This window comes from Meles meles, chromosome 17 (assembly GCF_922984935.1).
Source record: "Meles meles chromosome 17, mMelMel3.1 paternal haplotype, whole genome shotgun sequence".
Classification (NCBI taxonomy): Eukaryota; Metazoa; Chordata; class Mammalia; order Carnivora; family Mustelidae; genus Meles; species Meles meles.
In genome coordinates this window covers 54545454-54552976 of record NC_060082.1, presented here as the reverse complement: position 1 = coordinate 54552976, position 7523 = coordinate 54545454, and positions in this window count along the sequence as shown.

The following is a 7523-nucleotide window of genomic DNA, read 5'->3' as shown; positions in this document are numbered from 1 at the left end:
TGAGATCACACAAGCAGAGGGGCAAGCCGAGAGGGAGGGGGAAGCAGGTTCCCCACTGAGAAGAGAGCACAATGCGGGGCTCGATCCCAGGACCCTGAGATCATGACCTGAGTCGAAGACAGAGGCTTAACCCACTGAGCCACCCAGGTGGCTCTGTCCTATTTTCATTAAATTGTTCTACCTTATTGGAAGTTTCCACTATTTTCTCTTTGTCCTTTATTTTTAAATTTCTGCATTCTTATTTTTAATTTCAAGGGTTCTTTTGTAAGTCTCCAAATGTTCTTTTTTAGTAGCATAATGTTCTTGTTTCATAAATACAAAGACTTCTCCTACATTTCTGGTGCAAGTTTCAACCTCACAGTTTTCTTCTCTTTGTATGATCTCTCTTTTCTCCAAACGTCCTATTTATTTGGTCTGTCTTTCCTATGAGAGATTTTCCTTAAATATATGGTAATCTGCTCATGTTTTTAAATGGAGAACTAAAAAGCCAACTGGAAGTTGTAAGGAAGTGAGTCTTCCTGAATGATGGATTTCACTCCAAGATGACTTCGCTTGGCCTTTTCATTACTGGATCATTGGCTGTCAGTAGTATTAAGTCCATACTTGGCGGGCTAGTAGTCAGATTGTTCAGAGAAAAGGCTTCAAATCTCCTACCCAGCTTCTAGGACTTTGGAAGCCTGATGAGGGAATAAAGTTGAGGTTCTCCCCTTTTATTATAATCACCTTCCTCATCCTGTTTTTAGGAGAGTACCCTACCCTCAGGTGTGCTGGTATGTTCTAGTCCAGAGATATTCAGTTCACCTCTCCAGACACTAAACCTCTCTTTGTATTGGTGTGGAGGAGAGGAGAAGAGGGGCAATTGCCCGCCTTCACAGCATGAAAATACTGACCTGGGGCTTAACTGATTCTTTAATAGCCCTGCAAACACTTCTGTTTCAGCCCCATCTACACTTTCACGCAAAGACACCTTGTACTGCTAACTCCTGAGCCTTTGTGGTTTGGAAGTTCAAATCACATTGATTCTGTGCTTTTTCTACCACAAGTCTTCAGCCTTCATGGGCTGGTACTTGTCCACTGCCTTTCCAACCTCCAGCGTTCTTTTATCTGCTCTCGTGTTCTCTGTCTTCAACAATATATATCTTTAAAAACACCTTTACTTCCATCTTAGTATGACTTTAGGGGGGAGCTGTGGTAATCACCTATTTTCAATTCATCAACTAGTTGAAATTCTTCCCCCCGCCATTAAACATAAATATGACATAAATACGATGTCCTTCTTAGAATCACCCATATCATGGAATTTGAAGGTAAGAAAAAAGTTTCTGTTACAGAAGTGTGTTAAACAACATTGGTGACAGAGAAGTGTTCATATAAAAATGATGTTTATGGGGCATGAGGATGGCTCAGTTGGGTAAGAGTCCAACTCTTGATTTTGACTCAGGTCATGATCTCAGGGTGGTGAGATGGAGCCCTCGGTTGGGCTCAGCACACAATCTGCCTGAGATTCTCTCTCTCCCTTCCCTTTCCCTCTGCCTTCACTTGTGTGCTCTCTCTCTCTCTCCCTCTAAAATAAATAAATAAAATATATTTTCTTAAAGATTTATTTAGTTCAGAGAGAGATAATGAGTGGGAGGTTCAGGGGGAGAGAGAGAATTTCAAGCAGACCCCATGCTGAGCATGGAAACTGATATGTTGCTCACCCCCACAACCCGAGAGCTCAAACTGGGCCAAAACCAAGAGTCAGACATCCAACCGACTGTGTCACCTAGGCATCCCTAAATAAATAAAATCTTTTTTATGCATAATTTTTTAAGATTTTTTTTAATTTTTTGGAAGAGAGAGAAAGTGTGCACATGAGGGAGGGGAGGGGCAGAAGCACAAGTGGACTCCCCACTGAGTGCAGAACCTGATGCGGGGCTCGATCCCAGGACCCTGAGATCATGACCTGAGCCAAAGGCAGATGCTTAACCCACTGAGCCACCCAGATGCCCCAAATAAAATCTTTTTTTAAAAAATAACATTTATATATATGTATATATAGTTCTGTATCTGCTCTGGTAACAGAATAACAAACATTCTGTATAGATGTCACAAGGCATTAACCGTTTCTATTGGCTAATAGCTGAAGAAAAAGTAAAAGTTTTTCCTCTTGTCCATGTCTCCTGAATTTTAGTTAAAATTTTTTCTCAGCTAGACAGAGATCGTTTTCTATCCCTACCAAAGAGAGAAAGGCCATGAGAGAGAAAAATAAAGCCAAGGTTAGAAGCAGGACTCAACAATAAATCAAACTGGAGTGCAATTGAGTTTGGATCATCTGGATGATTCAGGCCCATGGATCCTGCCCACCGCGTCCCCACCACCCCCAAGGACTATCTATCCCACATCACGTTACCCTACCCATGCTGTGTACCAGGCATGTGCTTCAAAGATCACTGACCCCACTGACGTCTCCAAAGATGTACGCAAGTCAAGAGAATCCCATGCCCTTTGTCACAGAGATCAAGTGACTGAGGCCTTAAGAATTTCAGCACATGGCATTCTCCTGGCCACAAGGACTGACACCAAGCTCATATCACTGGCCTAATAAATGAAGGAGGCATTCCTTCTCCTTGAGCATTTTCAAGAAAGCAAATAGCCCAGCTACGTTTGGCAGTCTCTCTAGGTCTGCAAAGAAAGTTGGCTTGGGATTGAAGACAACACACTGGATGCCAGAGCCGAGAGGCAGACAGAAAAACCGCACAAGATACTTGATAAACAAACCCATGCCTGGCCACCTTGGTATTTTCCATTATATGAGTCAATAAACTCTCTTATTTTTAAAGTTGGGCTAAACTGGGTTTTTCTTTACTGAGAAATCTTACCACATGTCTGTATTATCTAGATTACCAACCACCATTATATAGTTCGTTATGGGGAAAAAAAATCCCCTGATCTTGCCCATATTTACCCAATTTATTATTTTTTTAGATTTTATTTATGTATTTGAGAGATTGAGAGCAAGAGAACACAGAGGGAGAGTGAGAAGGAGAAGCAGGCTCCCCACTGAGCAGTGAGGCCAATGTGGGGCTCAATTCCAGGACTCTGAGATCATGACCTGAGCAGAAGGCAGATGCTAAACCAACTGACCCACCCAGGAACCCCTACCCAATTAACTTTAAAAGAGGGTTAAAGTGGTTCTGACATTAAAATTTAAATCTTATTGATAAAATGCATTTATGAGATGGGCTTATTTGGAGTTAAGTGTACTTTTTATCATCACCAATTGTCTTTATTACACAGAACAGCAAATATTTACATATCTTCTCTTCAAGACAGAATTTCCTCTTTTCTTTCTTTCCTTGATGAGTGGCAGTTCTGCTTGGGCATAACTTTTAAAATCCATCTACTATATCACCAAAATGAGAACTGTCAAATCATAAGCATTAGAAAAAGAGGAAAGAATAATAATATTTCAACAGAACATTTAATTTAAATTCAGAAACTCAATACAGATCAGGATTACTCCACCTACAGAATTACTTGAAAGCATTGCTGAACTTTACTGTTTTAAAGATGAATATATTATTGATTAAATAACACTAGGATAAAGCAGCTAAAATTGTAGCTGCCCTCGTATCTGAATAATGCACACATTTGTAGAAAATCAAACCAGATAATTGAGGAAAATTAATGTACTTTGAAAATCTAATTATTTACTAGACTATCTGCAGTAATTTAGATAATTGTCAATTTTCCCTTTTGTTTTGTAATTTTCTAAACAAAATGAGAAACATAACAAGTGTCATAAACACATAAAAGAATAATTCCAGGCCCCTTGTCCTTACCATTCTTCTCTATCCAAACGCACTGGTTTGGTAATCCTATCTCGCTAGACTCATGGCTTCAATCCCATCTGTCCAGCCAGTTATGATCCGTTTTCAGTCTCCTGGCCTCACTTCTCTTCAATCTCGACTTCTATATTCTACTATCTTTGTGACATCTCCGTTTAAACATCTAATAGTTCAAATTCAGCATGTCCAAAACTCACCTCTTAGGTCTTTCCCCTCCAAATCTGCTTTACCTAATCTTGTCTCAATAGAAGACAATTTCACGTTTCCAGTTGCTTAGGACAAAACATCAAGTGATCCTTGACTCATCTCTTTCTCTCAAACACCACGCCTAATTTATTGGTAGATCCTTCCTGTTGGCTCTCCCATCAAACATTCAGAATCTGATCACATCTCTCCTCCACCAATTCCACGAGCCGGCCAAGTCACTGCCATCTTCTGTTGGATTACTGCATTAGCCTCCCAACTGGGGACCCTGCTTCCATCTTTGTCTCCCCCCAAAGGACTGATTTTTTAAATACGAAGTTAAATCATGTCACTCCTCTACTCAAAATCATCCCACGGCTCCCTATTTTTACTCGGCACGAAAACCAGTGCCTTTGTAAGGACTTGCATGAAGGCCCTCCATTTACTCTGATTTCCTACCTTTTACTCTTTCCTTCTTGACCACTCAGCTTCAGCCACACTGGGCAAGCTCTCACCTTAGGGTCTTTCTTCATTGTGTTCTTCTACTTTCCTTCCAGACTGTCCCAGGGTCATATTTGAATGAAACTCACCTTGGGGAGCCTATCTAAAATTACAAGCCCTCTTCTCCACGACGCCCTACCAAATTTCCAGCCATGTTGCTCTATTTTTCTGCTTTCCCTTGGCAATGGTAGCTTTTTAACATTCCCTGCCCTTTACTTAGTTACTTTTCCTGTCTCTCTCTCCCACTAGAAGACAAAGCACCCCGTGTTCAGGGGTCTTGGTGTGCTCACTTGTGTATCTCAAACATCGTGACCGGTGCCAGGAACGTAGCAAACATTTCAATACACATTGTCTGAACAAATAAAAAGGAAAGGCAGACTTCTATATATGCTTTATCTGTTGACAACAAAAAGGCGATAATTGTAAGACAGAAATCAGATGGTTTTTATTTTTATAAAGAGCTTTATAATTTGCTTTATTCATTTCCATTGGGTGGAAATGTGAATATTTTTTGAAAATACGAACGAATGCATGTAATACCTAATACGAATGGGAAAACATTAATAAGCAAGATTTAACATCTCATACACCCACACATAACACTACAGATAACAAAGCTGGCCTATGGATTCCAGTCCCCACACACCACTCTCGCTTGTCCTTACTCAGGGCTGTCCAGGCAGATAACATTGGCTACATCCTTCACTGGGTCTTATTTTGAGATAAAGTGCATTTCTCCTCTAGTTTTTCATCTAAAAATTCCAAATCCACAAAACAGCTTTAAAAACAGTATAACGAACAGCATACGCCCCTTTAACTAGTGCTGCCAATTTTTAACATTTTGCCACATTTGCTTTCTCTTTCTTTCTTACATGTGTTGTCATGTTTTCCTTGAACTGTGTGATAGTAATTTGCTGATATCATGACATTTCACCCCTAAATACTTCATCAAGGATCTCTTAAGAGCAGGACATGCTCCTATAAGACCCCAATAAAAGCATCATACTAAAAAAATTTAACGATATAATACTATCACCCAGTATAGTCCATATTCAAATTTCCTCCATTTCCCTAATAATATTATTTAAAGTTTTGGTTTTTATATGTGGGACATAACCACGGGCCATGCATTATATTTACTTGTCATATCTCTAGGATAGTTCCTCCTCCTCCTTGTCCCCCCCCTTGTCTCCCTCTTCTTCTCCTTGTCCTCCATTTCTGTCATGTCACTGACATTTTTCAAATGTTCAGGCCAGTCATTCCCTTATTATTAGATTCAGGTTAAAGATTTTCAGCAAAATATCTCCCTTAAAGTTAGACTTCTGATGTGTGCTTTAGTAGAGTGAAGTGATCACAAGCCTGGTTCATGCGGCCAGACATTCCTGGGTTCAAATCCAGCTCTCCCTCTCATGGACTATGAGCAATATTCCACAGCTCTTGGCCTCTGCTTCCTTGTTAGAAGATGGAGATGATCATGCTATCCATCTCATAGGACTGTGATGTTGATTAAATATAGTACAGGGGAAGCACTTAGAACAGTACTTGGCATGTGGCAAATGCTGTATGTTAGCTCTATTTATAGTTTTTTTTTATTTTTTTAAAGATTTTATTTATTTATTTGACAGACAGAGATCACAAGTAGGCAGAGAGAGAGGAGGAAGCAGGCTCCCTGCTGAGCAGAGAGCCCCATGCAGGGCTCCATCCCAGGACCCTGGGATCATGACCTGAGCCGAAGGCAGAGACTTTGACACACTGAGCCACCCAGGCGTCCATCCTATTTATAGTTTTAAAGCAATGTTGGCTAATTTCTATCTGGTGCTTGAATTGGGGTGCAGGCGAGGAGAGAGGGTTGCAAGAAACATAGGAGGCAGCTTTTCTCTTCCCTGAGTGTAGAGTAACTAGTGAAGACCTGCTTTGGAATTTTAATTAAACCCCATTATTGTCTGGGGAAGTTTGGCGTGTTTTCACCTTGCCACCTTTTGACAGATGGCATTTATACTATATTCAGAAAGAGTAAGGTGGCCTCTCCATGCAGTCCCTACATAGGAACGTTTCCTCGGTGAGCTGCCCTGATCCGACACGCCTCTAGAGGGCAGCAGAGGCCCTGGCAGACCTGGGCTCCTTCGCAAGCGAACCCCTGGTGAGTCACTTTCTGCAAACCACGCGCCTGCGCCAGGGGTAGGAGGTCTGCTTTATTCAACCGAACAAATAGGTGTGCGGTTATTTACTCGGGAAGAGGAAGCAGGTAACCACATGCTAAGCCGATTTACATTATCTTTTTGGTAAGCAAGTTCTTAAGTGTAGCTGTTTCTGAAGACTAAATAGATCACGCTATTGTGCCTGCCGCATCCAGAACATGGAAGCATGAAGCCCACAAGATCTGGTTCCAGCAATTAATTCTTAGCAAGCAGCTGAGTGTTGAGAGTGACTTTGTGATAGAATTGCTGCCAGTGCCAATCCCCCATGGGCAGGGAATACCGTCTCCTCTGTGCAGAACGGAGCTTGGCTGTCTGGCTGCCACTTCTTTCCCGTTTCCCAACACGTCTAGAGGCTTTCTACTCGACATCAACTTCAAGACCTTTTGATACACGTTTCTATCCGAACTCAAATTTTCTCCTATCACTGAGCGATTACCGAGTATGAAATAGGGGGTCTCCTTTAAAAAGTTGCAGAATATACAGAAACAGATTCAGCCACAGATAAATTATGAGCAACATCCTTTGCATATTTTCAGCCTTTCAGAGAACCTATAGAAGGTGATGGGTAGGAGCGTGGAATCTGAGAGCAGATAACCTAGACTCAAATTCCAGCTCCACAACTAACTAGCCAGGTGATCTTGAACGAGGTATTTAACCTCCCTGTGCCTCAGTTTCCTCATCTATAAAAGGGAGCTACAAGGAGTACTTACCTCATAGGATCCATAGGAGACTTTAAGGCATTGATGTATGTAAATAGTCCCTTGCATTTAAGAAGAACCATAGAACTTGTAGCTTTTATTATCTAGGATCT